This window comes from Crocuta crocuta, unplaced genomic scaffold (assembly GCF_008692635.1).
Source record: "Crocuta crocuta isolate KB4526 unplaced genomic scaffold, BGI_CrCroc_1.0 scaffold1, whole genome shotgun sequence".
NCBI lineage: Eukaryota > Metazoa > Chordata > Mammalia > Carnivora > Hyaenidae > Crocuta > Crocuta crocuta.
In genome coordinates this window covers 7267347-7286539 of record NW_027527930.1, presented here as the reverse complement: position 1 = coordinate 7286539, position 19193 = coordinate 7267347, and the positions used below count along the sequence as shown (strand labels likewise).

Genomic DNA, 19193 nt, shown 5'->3' with positions numbered 1-19193 from the left:
ACATTGTTTTCTAAGAATATACTACTACTCAGGAATGTCTTTCTCTGTTTTGGGACTTTGACATGTCTTCAATTCATAAGTAAGTATTTTGGGGTTTTGTTGTTTTTTAAACAATTACTACTGTTGCTGGACATAAAACACACATGCAGGTATAATTAACATTTCATAAACCGTTAACAATCATTGCTTTACATTTGACTGTTTATTTCCATAGAACTCAAAACTTTCTTTTATCTGTATTTTAATGATTAAAACAAAGACTAAAGTCCTTAATCTCCGGGTTACTGTTTTGAACTGTTTCCCAGTTATAGACTCAGAGACTCTTGTGAATTATAAGGGACTTTCGACTCTAAGTACAACCTCAAAACCACTTCGTGGCAGGTGTCTGCTAGAATGCTCCAGGGAGGTGCTCTTCACTCCTAGAGGCTGCCTGCTTCCATTTTTGGAGAGATATATGTGTTAGGAAGTTTTCCGTTGTGTCAAACATCAGCCTGGTCTGGGAATCTGGAGTCAGAAGATTTGAATTTCAGTTCCTGGCTATGGGCTCTGGGAGGTCATCTGAGCTCCTCATGATCCTGCTCTTTAGGAGACAGGGAGTAGCCATAAATACCTACAGAGGTGTGCTGAGATTTTGGAGGTGAATTAACACAAAAACAGAAGCAGAATTATCTTCACATAACTGTCATGTTAGTCTTTAAACAAATGATACAGAGCTGAATCTCTTTATTACTTATTGATTATAAACCATTTTATTTTTTTCTCCCTAGAGCAGATAATTTTAGGCATGCATTTTTTTGGCAAGCAGATTAGATTATTGTATTTTTTTAAATTTTAAACAGTTCAAATATACTCATTTGGGTTTTTTTCTTTCTTTTTTTTACAAAATTTATTTCTCTGGTATCTTGTATTCGTGGCAAATGATATTGGTTTTTCAATTACAGTACTGAGGTAATGATTTATTTTATTTTATTTTTTATTTTTTTGATGTTTATTTACTTTTGAGAGAGAGACAGACAGAGCATGAGTTGGGGAGGGGCAGAGAGAGAGGGAGACACAGAATCTGAAACAGGCTCCAGGCTCCAAGCTGTCAGCACAGAACCCAACGTGGGGCTCAAACTCACAAACCATGAGATCATGACCTGAGCCAAAGTTGGGTGCTTAACTGGCTGAGCCACCCAGGTGCCCTGATAATGATTTCTTTTAAAATAAAAGTGTCCAGAGTTTGAGAAACATCAGTCCAAACTCTATGATCTAGCCCGTGCCCACCTTTGAGATCAAAATCTCAAATCTGGGTTCCTTACAGAAGAGTGAATCACACACTCACAGCAGTGATTGGCTTACACGCCAGCCTCCATTGGCTCCTTAATAACACAAAGCAGGTTTCATGTCCTAGTCATCATTGTGTTTCTGGCATATGGCTAGGCACACACTAGGCACTCCATAAATACCATGTGAGTTAGTGAATATTAATAAGGGCCAAAAATATCCTTGTTTCTAAGTTGGAATCCACCATCGAGTTACAAATTCAGCATGAAATGTTCCTAGGAAGATTACTGATCAGAGAAAACTGGGTCACACTGAACCCAACCTAGTCATGGCAACAGAAGGTCTTTTTTTTTTTTTTAAGTGAAAAGATTAAAAAAACAAGCTACACATGGATTTTTTACTTAAATGATACTATGGTGGTGTTGTGAGCATGTGGGAAAACAGGCACCCTCAGACACTGGTGAAAAAAATGCTCGTTCTCTTTGACCTAATAATTCCACTTCTAGATGACTATCTTCAGAAACACCCTTAAGAGTATAAAAACCACATGCACAGGCAACATTGCTTACAGTAGAAAAAAAGGGGGGCACCTAGGTGGCTCAGTCAGTTCTGTCAGACTTGATTTCGGCTTAGGGCACGATCTCATGCTTTGTGGGATCAGGGCCCACATCCAGCTCTGTGCTGACAGTGCCAAGCCTGCTTGGAATTCTCTCCCTCTCTCTGCCCTCGCGCCTCGCTCACACACTCTCTCTCAAAAATAAATAAATGAACATTTACAAAATAAAAATTAAATTTAAAAAAACCCTTAAATCTACCCCACAGTCTATTAATGAGAGATGGGAAAAATAATTTTGCACCCTCTCAGACAGTTCTACTAAATACCATACAATCATTAAAGAGATTACTCTATCATTTACCGTTAGCTGCGGCACTCCTGGGGTCCGTGTGCACGTGGGACCTTCACTTTCTATTCACATAGTGCACCAGTAAAGTTGTGAGCAGAATTTTGGAAACAAATATTACCAAGGCCATTATTATTCAGTATCTTCTGAGGTTTTCTTATCCTCGTGAAATACTTTTGCAATGGAAAGAAGTACAATTAAAATACGTATTTAAAAACGAACCTACAGTTTAATGTCCCTTCAAAAAAGAGCCTCTACACTCAATACATTACACTTTTAAAGCCACTAGATGTCACTCTGAGCAAATGCTCTGAGTCGCTGCTAGAAAATGTTGATCCCCGGGCGCCTGGGTGGCTTAGTCCGTTAAGCGTCCGACTTTCACTTAGGTCATGATCTCGCGGTTCGTGGGTTCGAGCCCCGCGTCGGGCTCTGTGCTGACTGCCAGCTCAGAGCCTGCAGCCTGTTTCAGTCTGTGACTCCCTCTCTCTCTGACCCTCCCCTGCTCACGCTGTCTCTCTCTCTCTCCTAGAAATAAATAAAACATTTAAGAAAAAGAAAATGTTGATCCCTCATCACCAACCAGCTAGAAAATGCGCCGTAATCTGGTCTCTGGAAGATGCCGACTTCCGGGAAGGGAAGCCCTGGCACCAAGTGGAAAGGAGAGACAGGGATGCAGACAGGTGAAGTCATGACATGGGAGTGGGGGGAGACCAGGCTAAACCTGGACCCACACCATGGCCGCCCTCCTGTAGGACCTTCCTTAATTCGGAGCCATGAATTTATGTGTGTTGTCTGCCCAGCCTTGACTATTGGTTTTACCTTTAGGCAAAATCCTTTCCTTCCAGCACCTAGAAAGGAGTTTTGAGAAAACAAAAAAAAATCCAACCTGAATTTGATCAAACTTCTGGTACCTACTAAATTACAGGAGCTCCAAGCTCCTAGGGCCACCTGGGTGACTCTGTTGGTGGAGAACTGGACTCTTGCTTTCAGCTCAGATTATGATCTACGGGTCATGGGATGAAGCTCTGCGTTGGGCTCTGTGCTGAAGAGCTCGGAGCCTGGAGCCTGCTTCAGTTTCTGTGTCTCCCTCTCTGCCCTTCCCCACTCACAGTCTTTCTCTCTCTCTCAAAAATAAAAATAAACATTAAAAAATTTTTTTAAATTACAGGAACTATAAGGCCCAGAGGAATGTGCTATGTGACAGCATGAGTTTGTAGTCGAGCAAAATCCAGGATGCGGACCCTGCAGGACAAATGACATGGTTTCTTCAACAAATAAATTACGAGGAGAGAAAACAAAGAGATGAAAGAGAAACCCCCAGATTAAAAGAAGATTAAGAGCCATATCAAACAATTGCAATGAATACAATTTATTTGGATCTCTAATCAAAGAAACTAAAAAAAAAAAAAAGACAATCTGAAATGTGTGACTACTGGCCAGATATGTACTGATATTAAGGAATTACTATTAAGTTTTTAGGAATGATAACGATTTTAAGATTATTTTGTTTTCAAGTCCTTAGAGAAACATACTGAAATATTTACCGAGATACGTTTCAAAATAGGGAGCAGTAGGTGAGAGTATGGATGAAATCACATTGGCCCTGAGCTGATCATTCTTGAGGCTGGTCGATGATTACATGAGAGTTAATTATACTATTCTCTTTACTTTCTTGGTTTGAATTTTTCTCTAAGAAGCATTGTTGAAACTTAGACATCAGTGTTAAGGCAGAAGGAACAGATTACATACTTGTCAAAGCAAACAATCAGGCAGAATTTCTAGGGTATAATTGGAGCTAGAGGAAAACCACCCTAGTCATTAAACAAGTTAAATAAACAGTTTATTAGTTTTGTGGAATTGGAGGAAGGGGAATTACCTCATCTCATCAAGCTTCATTTTCCTCATCTGCAAAATGGACATTCTTTTTTTAAAATTTTTTTAATGCTTTATTTATTTTTGAGAGAGAGATAGATACCGCATGAGCAGAGGAGGTTCAGAGACAGAGGGAGTCACAGAATCCCAAGACAGGCTCCTGGCTCTGAGCTGGCTGTTAGCACAGAGCCCGATGCGGGGGCTCGAACCCACAAACTGTGAGATCATGACCTGAGCCGAAGTCAGACGCTTAACCAACTGAACCACCCAGGAGCCCCTGTAAAATGGACATTCTACAACAATATTTTCCAGGGAGTCATGAGACTTAAATAAGAGATGCATATAAAAGAGTATTTTGAAGCCCATAGCATATACTACCAAGTACTGATAGTCATTTATGTGGTAACACTAGTTCATTTATTCACACACATGTTCCATAAACATTTATGGGATGCCAGATGCTGTGTTAGGAACTACAAATACAAAAATGATAGAACAGAGACACCTGGTGGCTCAGTCGCCTAAGCATCCGACACTTGGTTTTGGCTCAGGTCAGGATCCCAGGGTCGTGGGATAGAGCTCCGAGTTGGGCTCTGCACTGACAGCACAGAGTCTGCTTGGGATTCTGTCTCTCCCTCTCTCTGTCTCTCCCCCACTCGCTCGCTCTCTCTCTCAAAATAAATAAATAAACTTAAAAAGAAAAGATGATAGAACATTAGCTCTACTTTGTCTAATTCAATGTTTCTCAACCTTAGATACACATTAAAGATGCCAATGCCGGGGCATCACCCCAGACCAGAGTCAGAATCTCTAGGTGTGGGTCCTGACATAGGGAATTTTAATTTTTTTAAACTTCACAGGTGATTGAGTCTACTGTGCATCCAGCGTTGAGAACTATTTGTCTAATTGATCAGTGCTGAATAATCATTTAGAAGACTGGGTCTTGGTTTATGTGGTTCTCGAAGAGCTTTTAATGACCAGAGGCAGCCTCTAAGTGTTCACTTCCTGGAGAGACAGGCTTTCTCCAGCTACACAGCCATGGGATCCATCTGACCTCCTTGTTGCTGACAAACAGTAAGACAATTTCAGATATTTCCCGTGGAATTTTCCATTGTATCTTTCTTCCTTATAGGGAGTTTCTCTCTTCTGTTTATAAAGCTTTTGGGCTTTTTTTTTTTGTTTAATATTTTTATTTATTTCTAGGAGAGAGAGAGAGAGACAGCGTGAGCAGGGGAGGGTCAGAGAGAGAAGGAGACACAGACTCTGAAACAGGCTCCAGGCTCTGAGCTGGCAGTCAGCACAGAGCCCGACTCGGGGCTCGAACCCACAAACCGCAAGATCATGACCTAAGCGAAAGTCGGACGCTTAACCGACTAAGCCACCCAGGCGCCCCAAGCTTTTGGGTTTTCTAAGCTTCCCAGTTTGAGATATGAGCAAGGGAGACTGATCAGAAGTCCTGAGTCACATGCCAGGTCAGGCCTTCCAGAATTTACACTCTTGAGTCATGCTGAGCCCTGAAACCGTGGGGTTTGAGGTAGGAGAGCAGTAAGCCCGGCCGCGCCATTCTACCCAGCACAGAATTCCCCGGCAGCAACTTCCTGCTTGGTCCAGAAAGGTCTGAAAAGAGAGAAATAGGATTGGTCAAAATGCTGAAGAAAGGAAAGAAAATCTTGGTTAAGAAAGTAAACTTTCTGGAGAGAGGAGATAAAATAATGCTGTGAAAGCAGAGTCCCAGATCCTCCAAGTCTCTGTCGTAGATACAGGAATTGTGTGAAACCATGGAAATGAAGACTGACTTGCAGTGGCATCTTATTTTAGTTCTTTTCTCTACTTGACCAGGCACCTTTCTTCCTCAACACGCATTCTTGAGTGCAAGCACCCAGATGGGATCTTTCTTTGTACAGAGGAAGTCCAGAAGGAAAAAAAAAAAAGCATACACTCTGGAACCACAGATGCTATGTGATATCCCAGCTCCAACCCTTACCTGCTGTGCAAACTTGAGTAAAATGCTTACATGTTTTTCTATCTGTAAAGTGGGCTTTGTGATGGTACCTACTTCATAAGGTTGCTGGAAGATTAAAGGAGATACATCGTAAATGAGATAAAGAAGGCTTAGCATGATGTCCACGAATAGTAAACTATAATTAAGTTTATTACAGGATCTACTGCCAGTGCTAGATCCCTAGACCAGTGCTTGTTATATCTCTCTGTGCATATGAATCACCTGGAGACCTTGTTTAAAAGCATATTCAGGGTATAAAGTTTCAGCTGGAAGATGGAAAAATTCTGGAGTGGAGTGGTGAGGTTACACAATGATGTAGTGCCACTGAACTGTCCATTTAAAAATGGGTTAGATGGGGAGCACCTGGGTGGCTTATTCAGTTAAGCGTCTGACTTCAATTCAGGTCATGATCTCATAGTCCATGAGTTCGAGACCCGCATCAGGCTCTGTGTGAACAGCTCACAGCCTGGAACCTGCTTCAGATTCTGTGTCGTCCTCTCTCTCTGTCTCTCTCTCTGTGTGTGTGTGTGTCACTCTCTCTCTGTCTCTCTCTGTCTCTCTCTTTCTCTCTCTCTCTCAAAAATAAAATAAAGACATAAAAAGTTTTTTAAATGGGTAAGATGGCAAATTTTGTTACGTACATTTACAATATTAAAAACTTAAAACACACACACACACACACACACATACTCAGTAGCATTTCTAGTAAGTTCCTAGGCTGCTGATCTGCTTTGAAGACCACACTTTGAGTAGCAAACGTCCTTTAGGTAATGAATCACCGTCATCAAATTCATACTGCACTTCACAGTTTGCATAAGGCATTTCTAAATCGCGTGTCTCTGTGATCCCCATGGTAACAGCACATGGTACTGTATGCAGAGCAAATGCAATTCTTCCTCACCTGCAGACAACACCTTGATCTTGGTGGTAGTGCTTTATATCAAATCAGGGCTGTCTCTCTACACAGGCAGATTCGATCTGACCTAAGGGCCTCTTCACTTTTCCCTGCTTTGCCGCCTTTTTTAGGCCAAGTCTCCCAAGTAAACACTTGTCACATCAACTTACGCCTTTTCTTCCTCATTTCTGTTTGTGCTTCAGACTAAAGATGAGCCCTGCAGCCTAAATAGGGAACGTTTGCTTCACTCACTGGGTATTTGCCTTTCTCCCAGTCTGGGAGGAAGCTTTTCAAACATTTTCTCTGTGTTTACCATTTTACTCATAGGACACATAGAGAACGGTTTTGTCCTATCTGTCTGTGTGGGACATGACGGCATTGGCTGCAATTCTCGTCTCTGTTTAGTCGTCGCTGCTACCTATCTGCAAGCGAAAACAGAGCTGGGATCTCCCGTCGACACTGCGCAAGCCACACCGTCAGTGTCACCCCCAAACATCCGTTCTCCAAGTGTGTCCTACTTAAGCTAGCCGGAGATCATTCTTCTCTGGAGAGCTACAAATACGGCACTAATGGGTGCATGAGCTAACAGCTGTTTCCTGTGCCGGAAGTTCATGCAGATTTAAACTCTGGGCTGTCATTACTGTACATCTTTCCTTGGAGGAACCTGCAGTAATGTAACCATTTCCTGAGCCACTGGGAGCAAGGGCATGATTGCTAGGCAATCCTTAACTCCACCCAAATGAGGAAGCTGTCCATCAGCTTTCTCAATCCTACAAGGAATCATGTTGCAGAGGCCTAGGGGCCGGCTGCTGGCTCCTCCAGTAATAGGATGCCCTAGCAACCCCCAGCAGCGGGAATTCTCCAGGGGTTCAAATCTCAAAAGAAAGGAGTCAGGACAGGCACTCCAGGGTTCAAGTCTCTTAGAAAACAGGGGTTCTTCACATTAAAATCATCTGGGAAGGCAGGAGTATTTTAAAAAAAGCAAACATATTGATGCTCGGGCCCAATCCAAGATCAACTGAATCAGAATGTGTGGGGGTGGAACCTGGGCATCCATAATTATTTTGAAAAGTAAATCTAGGGGCGCCTGGGTGGCTCATTCTGTTGAGGGTCCGACTTCGGCTCAGATCCTGATCTCATGGTCAGTGACCCTGCATTGGTCTCTGTGCTGACAGCCCAGAGCCTGGAGCCTGCTTCAGATTCTGTCTCCCTCTCTCTCTGCCCCTCCCCTGCTCACGCTCTGTCTTTGTCTCTCAAAAATAAATAAACATTTTAAAAAATTATTTTAAAAAATGTGAGTCTAATGTGTGGTCACGTTGAAAACCTCTACGTTAGAGGGTTTTTGTTTTGTTTTATTTTTACTTTAATCAGAGCAAAAATTGTAGTTGAAGACAAAGAGGCTGGACCTACAATCACCAAAACATAAGACTCCAGGGTTTTTAATGATAAAACATGAGCACTGTGTCTGAGCTAAGCAGCAGTTTTAACCACTAATTATGTTGTAAGTGTGTTTACCCCCATAGTGAGGATGATTTGCTCTGAGGTAAGAGCACAGAATCAAGGACCAGCTGCCACCTTCAGAACCCCTGGATTGCTGACTTGTCCCCAAGGGAAAGGACCTGGAGGGAAGGAGGGTTTAGTAGGCCTCACTCACAGGAAATGCTTACCACATACTGACTACACACATTGAATTTTGAAATATAAAGGTATTTTTGTTGTTTTAATGTTTATTTTCATTTTTGAGAGACAGAGAGAGAGCACATGTGAACGAACAGGGGAGGAGCAGAGAGAGAGGCAAAAGATTGGAAGCCAGATTCACAATGACGGCAAAGAGCCCTATGCGGGGCTTGAACCCACAAACCACGAGATCATGACCTAAGCAGAAAAAAATCGAACACTTAACTGACTGGGCCACCTAGACGCCAGTGAAAGAAAAAAGTGTTTTAACTATAAAAGAGAATTTCAAAACTTAATCTCTTCACCCGAGAAAAGAGTATGTTTGTAATTAACCATAGCATGAAGTAGAGAGCAAACATAACAGAACTCTGTGAAGCAATAACGCATTTACCAAATTCATTTAAAGTAAGAACACATAGAATGTGATTTCTGGATTTCCTGGTCCCTTTGCCACTCTCACGCTCTCCTCCATCAGGAAGACTGTTTGGACATGCTTTAGAAAAATGAGATCTCCAAAGATAAGAGGTAAAACCACGTCGTTACATTCCCTAAATCCATTCTCCGAAGTGGATTTAAAGCCATATTTAAAGCTTAGAAGCAAGATTCTCCAAACCTGGACAAATAGCAGCTTTGTAAAAAATGCTGAATCAGAAGCACTGAGGATAGGGTGTGGATGGCGTGTTCATTTCCCATTAAGGCTGTAACAAATTACCACACTCAGTGGCTTAAAACAACACGAATTAATTATCTTCCAGTTCTGTAGGTCAAATATCCAACTAAGTATCCCTGGGCTATAAAATCAAGGTCTCTGCTGGGCTGCCTTCCTTTCTGGAGGTTCTAGTGGGGGAGGATTTGCTTCAATGCCTTTTGCAGTTCACATTGCTTGGCTCACGGTCCCTTCCCATCTGCAGAGGCAGCAATGGCAGGATGAGCCCTCCGGACCCCATTTCACTCTGATCTCCTCTTCTGCCTCCCCGCTCAGCTTTTAAGGGCCTTAATGATTACATTTAACCCATCTGGATACTGCAGGATGATCTCAACATCTAAAGCCCTTAACTAAATCACAGCCGAAAAGACCCTTTTGCCACATGAGGAAACATATTCACAGGTTCAAGGGATTAGGGTCTGGACATCTTTGGGGAGAACCATAATTCTGCCCCCCTCTGCAGGTGGTTAAAGCTGCCCAGATAAATCTGAGGCAGCCTGTCCATGGACTGTCACTTGGGAACCATTACTGGATGTCAAAGACTCCCTCCCTATCCCACATCTCAGTCCCAGCCTCAATGTCCTTCTACTGAAATTCTCATGGTTCTCCCCTATATGGTTTGTCATTCCTACCTCCACCCTCCACCTCAGTGGAGACCAAGACCTCCATGAGATTTGACTCTATTCTCTCACAAATGTGCATTGTCTCCATGTTTCACTTTCCCTATTTTGCTTGGAGAATAATTTAGTTATGAGTCGTTACTAATCAATAAATGTCTCTTTAGATATAATTCATCTGGGGATTAATTAATATAATGGTATATTTATTATCTGTATAAGAGAATCTCTGTCAGAAAACATATCAGTAGTCTGTATGTTTAAGAATTTAAAGAAGTTGGGGCGCTTGGGTGGTTCAGTCGGTTAAGCATCCAACTCTTGATTTGGGGTCAGGTCATGATCTCATGGTTCGTGGGTTCAAGCCCTGTGTTGCACCACTGATGGTGTGGAACCTGCTTGGGGTTCGTTCTTCTCCCTCTCTTTTCCCCTCCCCTGCTCATGCTCTAAATCCCTAAATAAATAAAACAATAAATGTTTTTAAAAGCAACTTAAATAAATTGAATTATCAAATTTTAAAAATATCCTTTTTGCCCATGGTCTTTGGTTGAAAGGGACTAACTCGTTAACTCAAGCAAGCTGTTGGGGGTGGGGATTTCTATAAAGATACAGATAAAGCAATACAAGACCTGGAATTGAAGAGCAGAAAATGTCATAGTTAGGCATCATTCGCCATGGAATTAGAGAGAAAGGGGATATTTCGTGATCCAACATCATCCTTGGAATGTCAGCATCAGAATGATGTTTACTCTAAAGTGGTCTCCTGAATATTACTCAGCAAATTCTCCTCACCTTGTGATAAACATTTCTCGTAAGGCTCGTTTAGTGGTTATCACCACTAAACTTAGCTTTTGCTTCTCTGGAAACCTCTTTATCTCTCCTTCAATTCTGAATCACTTTGCCAGGTAGAATATTCTTGGCTGGAAGTGTTTTTCTTTCAGCCCTTTGACTATATTGTGCCATTCCTTTTTCTTGCCAAATAATATTCCATTTTGTGGTTGTACCACAAATTGTTTACCTATTCATCAGTTGATGGGCACTTGGGTTGTTTCCACTTTTTGGTCATTATGAATAATGCTGCTATGAATCTTTGTTTACCAGTTTTTATGTAGGTGTATAATTTTTAATTCTCCTGAATACACATAGGAATGAAATTGCTGGATTGGAGCTCTTTTCTATGTAGTCCAAATTTTCAGAGGGGCCTATGTTGGTTTTATGAGATGAAATGAATTTTGTTCAGAAAGGAAGTACACCTTAATCTTTTTATTTTAAAGAAAAGATTACCAATGCAGAACAGCTTTTTTTTTTTAATCAAGTTTTTTACAGAACCGCTTCTTGACTTAGTCATGTCTTCTAAGCTCAGAAAAACTTACCTGTGTGCCAGCCTTAGCCAGTAAGCACCCAGTGGTTTATAACACCACTAAATCCACTCAGAGAACACAGATAGGAAACACATCAATGATCCAAGTGTTACCCAGGTCAAGAGCCTCTGTCTCCCCGGTGAATGAGATGGTGGAACAAAGCTTCTTCTCCAGACACATGATGCATGCAAATTTCAGTGGATTTATGTTAAATCTTTTAAGTAGATGTCCTCAAGTTGTATCTCCCAACCTAACTACTAATACAGGATGGTACTTTACTAGTTGTTGCAATTATTCATTCTCATTGTTCATTAACAAAACCCTAGAGTCTCCTAAAGAATTCCTCATGTCTCCTGAATAACCACAAAAATGTATTATGATCAGAGACAAGGATCTTGGCCCCACAAAGAATGAGGTATTGGCCTCCAAAGGAAATACCTGCCCTATCCCTATGTAAATGAGGATCATCAGAACTCAGTTTTCTAATGTGCTGATATCACACGTCATTAATATCTACACATATAAATATCTTGTGATTACCCAGATCATGTGAAACGAGGCTGCAAGGTAATCTTAGTGATATCGGACATTTCATTTTTTTCTGGTGTACAAGGTAATACCCTTTTAATTATAAATTATATTATCTTTGAAAAGATATGGATGACTGGAAAATTTGAGAATTAAAGAATTCAGTTTAATTTATTGACAATAACATTTTAATTCACTTTTATAGTCATGGCATATGTTTTATTGATTCTGTAGATACTGTCTTATATAAGCACATTGCATATTTACTTTAAATATGTTACTCTGATGTTTGTTCTGGGTTATATTAGGGTTTTAAAATAGTGACTGAAAACAAATTACAGAAAAAGAACAGTGACACAAATTCTACATAAGTGAACTGTTTAAAGTCATTTTGCCAGTGTACACTTGCAATATTCTTAGCAATGTATATGAGGGAAAAACGAGGGGAACAGCAACAGTTTTAAGAAGGGAACTTAAAGGATGTAAGCATTCCTAGTAGGCAGTAATATTTACAGAAACTTAGTCTTCATATCATCCTCTGGAAGGCTCTCTTCCCATTTCAAATACTGTTTAATGCTTCAAGATGGATTTTTAAATCAACTGTTGGCAGTTTTTTTCAGGGTATATTCTCTTAATGATATTTTGCAGGTCTAAGATTATTGGTATGTATTGTTATTTTCTATCTTGATTTATTTTAAAACTACATTTAATTTTTTTTGTAAAAAGTATTTCAAATGGCAGAGCTTTTATAATAAGCATTTACCAAGAAAGACATTTCTGACTCACAAAATGAATAGGTTAATATATTTTTGATGAAAATTATAGTATTCTGCTTATGGAGAAATATAGCAATTACATTTCTCTTCAGAATCCCTGATTTCTCTTCTCTTCCCTCAGAACAATAAAAAAGGGGCATTTTATACAGCATTTGAAAGGCATGGTATTATTTTATTTCATTTTATTTTAGAGAGAGAGAATAAGTGGGGGTGGGGGGAGAGGAGCAGAGGGAGAGAGAGAATCTTAAGCAGGCTCCATGCTCAGCTCAAAGCCTGACCCCACAATCCTGGAATCATGACCTGAGCTGAAATCAAGAGTTGATAGCTCAACTGACTGAGCCACCCAGGTGCCCTAAAACTTTGGAACTTTTCTTGTTTTCATACAAAATGAAAATGATTGAAATAAAAGTTGCCATGATACAGTAGAAAACAGAATTTACTATGGGAATTTACTAATGTATGATGTAAACAATCTACATCTTGATATATAGGTGTAAACAGGACAAAAACTCAATTCTAAATGGATATTATATGGGGCGCGTCAACTTCAACTTCAGCTCAGGTCATGATTTTACAGTTTGTGAGTTTGAGCCCCATATTGGGCTCCATGCTGACAGTGTGGAGCCTGCTTGGGATTCTCTCTCTCTCCCCGCCACCCTCTCTCTCTACCCTTCCCTTGTGCTTATGTGCACATTTTCTCTCAGTATAAATAAATAAACTTAAAAAGGAAATGAAATAATTCTCTTGTTTTATTTGTAGATAGAACTGAAAGATGAAGGTGGTGCTTCTGATCACTTTCCTTTTGGCCGCAGCTCATTGTAGACCAGTAAGTAACCTTTTAATGTCTGTTCTACAAATCAGCCTTGGTTTAGGCATTCTGAACTTTTAGTTATACTCAATCCTAAAACAAAAACAAACAAACAAACAAAAATCTATGAGTGGAGGCAAAGCTGCAACCACCATTTCAAGTTTCTTTGGAGGTGAAAGCAGGTCTTTTNACTTCAGCTCAGGTCATGATTTTACAGTTTGTGAGTTTGAGCCCCATATTGGGCTCCATGCTGACAGTGTGGAGCCTGCTTGGGATTCTCTCTCCCTCCCCACCACCCTCTCTCTCTACCCTTCCCCTGTGCTTATGTGCACATTTTCTCTCAATATAAATAAATAAACTTAAAAAGGAAATGAAATAATTCTCTTGTTTTATTTGTAGATAGAACTGAAAGATGAAGGTGGTGCTTCTGATCACTTTCCTTTTGGCCGCAGCTCATTGTAGACCAGTAAGTAACCTTTTAATGTCTGTTCTACAAATCAGCCTTGGTTTAGGCATTCTGAACTTTTAGTTATACTCAATCCTAAAACAAAAACAAACAAACAAACAAAAATCTATGAGTGGAGGCAAAGCTGCAACCACCATTTCAAGTTTCTTTGGAGGTGAAAGCAGGTCTTTTAACCTATTAAAAAAATTTTTTTTAATGTTTATTTATTTTTGAGAGAGAGAGACAGAATGAGGGCTGGGCAGAGAGAGAGAGAATCCAAGGTAGACTCCAGGCTCCGAGCTGTCAGCACAGAGACCAATGTGGGGCTTGAACTCATGAATAGTGAGATCATGACCTGGGCTGAATTTGGATGCTTAACCAATTGAGCCACCCAGGCGCCCCCAACTGATTTTAAAAGGCCCTGTTAAAAAAGCAAGAGACTTGAGTCAAGTACACTGGGCAAGCTCTCCTGGCCTCAAAGGAGAGCAGTGGTTCTCAATGGTGACTGCACCTTGGAATGGCTTGGGAAATTTTAAAAAGTCCTGATATCTGGGTCCCACCCCCAAAAGCTGACTTAATTGGCCTGGGGCCATGACTCAGGCATCAAGGTTATTATAAACTCCCCAGGTGATTATTTCACTGGGCTGGCAGGCTTGGGAAGCACGGCGCAATGGAAAGCACCAGGGGCAGTATCCAAATGTGGTTGCTAAGGAGAAGCCCTGGATAAATAAGACCACCAGGACCAGTCAAGCAAGACTGTTGTTAGTGTAAACAAAGGCGTCAGTGGGCTGAGAGAATGACCGGAAGATAATATTCCTGGTATTAAAAAGGATCAGTGACTGATGTTAACATATGCGAGATTCATTCACTCAGTCTATAAACAAAAATTTCCTGAACATCCAAAAGACAGGGAGAACCATGTCAGGTGCCAGGATTGCATAAATGACAAAACCCAGTCCTTGCCTTCAAGGAACTGAGTCTAAATGTCCTGACTTGTTACCGCTGCTCTCGTAACTATTTCTTCAGTCTCCACACTCTGCCTCTCCATTTTCACAGGTACAAGAATTTCATTCTGGAATTCCCTATCATCATTTCTTAAGCTGGAAGGTAATTGCTCTTTTATTAAAAAAGAAAACAAAACATAAATTAGGAATGTTTGATGTCTCCAAAAAGATATGATTTAGGGAGAAAATATTTGATATTTTCAAGAAGGAATGTTTTCAGGAACTTAAAGTATGATCGTAAGATTTTTCTCCAAGGTAAAAACTAACTACCTAAGGGAAAGCACAGGAAAGAGCCTCACTGTCAGAGCGGGGAGTAGGCAGTGTGTAGGCAGTCCCTACCAGCTGGGAGAGTCATCGCCAGAGAAATAGACCTTCTTCAGGTCCGTGAAGGTTAGCAGCATGAGCCCTGAGCCACCTCTCGTCTAGGTGAACAACACCCTTCTCAATATACAACTTGTTTACATTCTTTTGCGAATTAGGGGATAATATAAATCATGAAACTTTTTCAAGTTTAGCATAATCCAGTTAAAATAAGATCAATTAATTAGAACCTAGAAATTGCCAGAATATCTTGTTTTGCTTAACATTATATCTACTTTTCAGAGGCTCCATGGAAAATTATCCTATATAGACTATTTCTTTTTCCCTCTGTCAACTAATGTAAATACATCATTACAATATTCAAAATTCCTCATAAAAAGTTACGTGTATTTATTCCCTTTAGAGGGCTTTATCTCAACTGAGAAACTTCTACTTCTTGGCCAAGCAAGATATTTATCAGAGATAAATTTATACTTATTTTCAGTAATTGTCTCTAGTGTAGGTTTTGGTCTATAGATTGTGGCCTCTTGGTATATTGCTTGTTTCCTAAAGATGCTTGGAGTATCTTTGAAAGCTCAGGTTTTGGTTCAGGGAGAACTGCCAAAGCACACAACTCTCTGCTCCCCACTTTGTTTTTCAACTTCCCTTTCCTTTTGTAGTCTGACTAGAAAGGCAGAGATAAATCCCTGTGTCTCTAGAGCCTCTGGTTGTTTTTTCAGTAGAGTTAATATCTGGAACATTTCTGTATCATTATTCATCTCTGCTAACTCCTAATTGGCTTGTCTTCTGTGTGAGTGTTCAGTTTACATTACAAGCTTCTTTATTATTCACAGACCTTAAAGCAATTTTGTGATTTCTTCTTAGAAGTGTCTCATTTGTTCCCAGAACTTTCAGAAGCATAAAATTTCCTAACAATTAAATGCCATGTAACTTTGTTTTCTCTTGCAGTACCTTCAGAACTTATATAAACTCTTGAATATCTGTGTAAGTTTTCATTCGTGACTTTGGTAACATTATCAAGACTTGAAAGAAGAGTGAAGGTGAAGGTTCAGGAAAATAAGGGGAAAAGCAAGGAAATGTGAATGTATTTGAGAGTTTTGTCATCACAATACTGGCTAATATTCTATTTATTTCTTATTTTTAATAAAACTTTAAATCATTTGGGACCTAAGAATGTTACAGAAATACTAACAGAATTGCTAATTAATGAAAGAACTAAAACTTGCAACTCTATTTGAAAAGTGATATAATTTCTTGAAAATGTTGAAGATAATAAGCTAACAGTTCTCTCAAACTGCCATTGCACGTTTCCTACTAAAAATGTTTGAGAAAGAAGTTGTTTTAAGAAAGAAAACATTCATTTAAATCCACATAACTTTGATTTTTAAAATATCTCTAAAACTTTCTTGTTCGTTTCTGGTTTTCAGATGTCTTACTGTAATGTGTAGTTGTTTGTATTTTTCTTGCTTGGTGTTTATTGAATCTTTCACCATTTCCTCAAAATTATTAGCCATTATCTGATGAAAGTTTCCATCTGCACTATTCTCTTTGTGCTCAAACTCCAGATACACACCTAACCTTTCCATGGCTCTCATATGTCTCTTATGCTATTTTCCATATTTTCCATCCCTTTCTTTAGCTCACTATGCATATTTTCTTCTGATCTATCTTCTGTTAACTAATTCTGTCTTCAGTTGTATTTAATTGGATATTAATCAATTAAATTATTTTTTAAAAAAATATTTTTATTTATTTTTAGAGAGAGAGTGCAAGCAAGGGAGAGGGGCAGAGGGAGAGCGAGAGAGAATCTTAAGCATGCTGAGCATGGAGCCCAATGCAGGGCTCGAGACAACCCTGGAGTCATGACCTGAGCCAAAATCAAGAGTTGGATGTCTAATGGACTGAGCCACCTAGGCTCAATGTCCAATAACTCCACTTGTTTTGGATCTCCTGAGGGTGTGTTTCTATTATCTACTTTTTTCTTTCCCTTGTCAGTTAAGTCTTGTTCCCCCACAACACTGACTTTGGATCCTTTTTTTTTTTTTTTAAAGCCTGGTTAATTTTGATTGAGCAGTAAACATTGAAGTTCTGGATGAAGTTGCCTTTCTCCAGAGAGGATTTACTTTTGTTTCTCTTGGGCATGTAGCTATGGGCATGACACTCACAGACCAGTTCACTCCGGTTGGAGACTGAGATGACTAGATCAAGCCCCCCTGGTTCACTCTTACCCCCAGGATGAAGTCCTTGAGGTTCCAATCACAAACTTGATTACTTACTAAGTCGCCTTCTCTCTGGCAGCTCCCAAACTTGAACTTTTAACACCCATCCCTGTCGAAAGTTCTGCTCAGTTTCTCAGCCTTTTACCACTACTTTTGGCATTGTCTATTGCCTTGAGTAGAGAAAATGCCTTCTTGAGATTTTTGTCAATCTTGAGTCCACGAAGCCTTCTTTCCTTAGAACTCGGCAAGCTTCAGAAATGCTTAATAGAATTTCTAGTTGTTCTTCCTGGTAGTATTAGCTGAAACAACCAGGTTGGAAAGAGAATACTTGATTTTCTTTTTAAAGATCAAATAAAGGGGTGCCTGAGTGGCTCAGTCATTTGCGTGTCCAACTTTGGCTCAGGTCGTGATCTCACAGTTTGTGAGATCAAGCCCTACATCAGGCTCTTTGCTGTCAGTGCAAAGCCTGCTTTGGATCCTCTGTCCCCCTCTCTCTGCCCCTCTACTGCTTGCATTCTCTCAAAAATAAATACACATTTTATTTTTTAATTTTTTATAGTTTATTTATTTTTGAGACAGAGAAAGACAGCATGAGTGGGGGAGGGGCAGAGAGAGAGGGAGACACAGAATCCGAAACAGGCTCCAGGCTCTGAGCTGTCAGCACAGAGCCTGATGCGGGGCTCGAACCCATGAACTGTGAGATCTGACCTGAGCCGAAGTTGGACTTTTAACCGACTGAGCCACCCAGGAGCCCCCAAAAATACACATTTTTAAAAAGATCATATAGGGGCACTTGGGTGGCTCAGTTAGTTAAGCATCCGACTTCATCTCAGGTCATACATGATCTCATGCACGGTTCATGAGTTCGGGCCTCATGTCGGGCTCTGTGCTGACAGCTCAGAGCCTGGAGCCTGCTTTGGATTCTGTGTCTCCCTCTCTCTGTGCCCCTCCCCTCCTCAAGCTCTGTCTCTCTCTCTCAAAAATAAATAAACATTAAAAAAAGTTTTAAAAAATTTTGTATAAAAACATTTGAAATTCCACTGATTAACTGTCATACACCCAGATAGAAGTAGAGAAAGTTGGTAATAAGTTAATGGGACTAAAAAACCCATTGGCATCAAGTGAAAATTCTTCCCTCCTTGCCTGTATAAATGTTAAGATATATTTTGTTATGTACGTAACCTCTATGTAATGTTAATATATTGAGTTCTTATAAATACATTTTTGTCTTGATTTTTGTCTTATCAGAGGAAACCACCAATTAGCAGACAAACTACTATAGTCCCCATGCTAACCTTTCCACCAGTCACTCCTTTGAATCCCAACGCTTACACCCCTGACAGACGGGGAGATTCATGATCATGAACTTCTGCAGGAAGTCCAGGGCCAAACGCAGCTTCTCCTTCCTCCAGCCCTTGTTTAATACCACAGCTGAAGAGCAAAGAACACTATCTCCCTGCCCCTTGTACCACAATGTGCTCTTTTCAACACCCTGGATAAAATGACAATGCTTCATTAAAAGTTTATATCACTACGTAGTTCCCAAGTGAAATGTTCTTTTCTATCATTATTGGCATTTGAAAGAGGGGACAGGAAAAAAAGTAAAGGAATGTAGGAACTAGGATCTTTTTCCCTCTGGGAAGTCACACGCCTAGCTAAGAATCAGAGGCTCTATAACAAGGGAGAAAAGGAAAAACAATATTGAAGAGGGACATGCAGGCTGCAGTCCCTGCCAGACTTGGGGAGGTGGTGGGTGACGGAAGGATTCTGTCCCCAGCTCTTATCCACGCCCTTGAA

General features: G+C 40.3%; 1 long non-coding RNA gene across 1 annotated transcript; it reads left to right on the top strand.

Annotated features, from left to right (window-relative positions):
• The first annotated feature begins 13814 nt into the window (after positions 1-13814).
• LOC144220945 (uncharacterized) lies at positions 13815-18863 on the top strand. Its single transcript, XR_013331900.1, has 3 exons — positions 13815-13873; positions 14909-14959; positions 18645-18863. It is a non-coding gene; the product is annotated as an uncharacterized LOC144220945 (long non-coding RNA).
• Positions 18864-19193: the final 330 nt, after the last annotated feature.